The 826-nt window shown below is 40.2% G+C and overlaps 1 protein-coding gene across 1 annotated transcript in view; it reads right to left on the bottom strand.

Annotated features, from left to right (window-relative positions):
* TNKS (tankyrase, TRF1-interacting ankyrin-related ADP-ribose polymerase) overlaps window positions 1-826 on the bottom strand; it is a 278487-nt gene that overhangs the window by 247008 nt on the left and 30653 nt on the right. The window lies entirely within an intron of this gene.

Raw genomic sequence — 826 nt, 5'->3', positions numbered from 1 at the left:
TTTCTTGGCAGAGATGAGTGAGTGCCTCTTGTGCTGCCTCACTTTCTTGAAAGATTTCAATTTTTATTCCATGAATTCCTGGTGCCTTGTTCTTTTGCCAATTCCTTCAATGCACTTTGGACTTCCTCCTTGAGTATCATTGGTTCTTGTTCAGAAGGTACCTCTTGATCCATTAAACATAAAAATGTGTAATTTTGACAGTGGAGTCCTGGTATGGCGCTGTGGGTTAATGCACCAGACTGCAAAGTTGTTTGAACTGCAAGGTCGGCAGTTCAAGCTCACCAGTCACTCTTCAGAAACCCTGTTATAGGGTTGTTATGGGTTGGAACTGACTCAACAACAACAACAATTTTGACAGTGCAATCCAAAATAAGTTCTTTGTGATGCTGTGGGTTAATGCTCACCAGCTGCTGCTCCTCGTAAACCCTATACAGGTTCGCTATGAGTGAGAATTGACTCTACGGCACACAACAACAACAATAATTTTGGCAGTGCATTAAAATATAAGTTCCTCGTATTTGCTATATGAAATAAACAGTTTTGGTGTGTGCATTGTTGTTTTTTAAGTAGTTTATCTACTCTTTACATCAAGGCCAATAATAACTGTGACTTAAAAATCTGAGTCACATCTATATCTTGACTACTGTGCAGGAGGCAGTCTCAAACTTAAAGAGAGTGCCACCACATTAACCCACCTCTACATCATGTTCTCATTCACCCTGTATGCTGAACAAATAATCCAAGAAGCTGGACTCTACGAAGAAAAACGTGGCATCAGGATTGGAGGAAGACTCATTAACAACCTGTGATATGCAGATGATTCAAC

This window comes from Chrysochloris asiatica, unplaced genomic scaffold (assembly GCF_000296735.1).
Source record: "Chrysochloris asiatica unplaced genomic scaffold, ChrAsi1.0 scaffold00011, whole genome shotgun sequence".
NCBI classification, from domain to species: Eukaryota; Metazoa; Chordata; class Mammalia; order Afrosoricida; family Chrysochloridae; genus Chrysochloris; species Chrysochloris asiatica.
The sequence above is the reverse complement of the archived record's forward strand: the minus strand, read 5'-3'. Positions and strand labels throughout refer to the sequence as shown.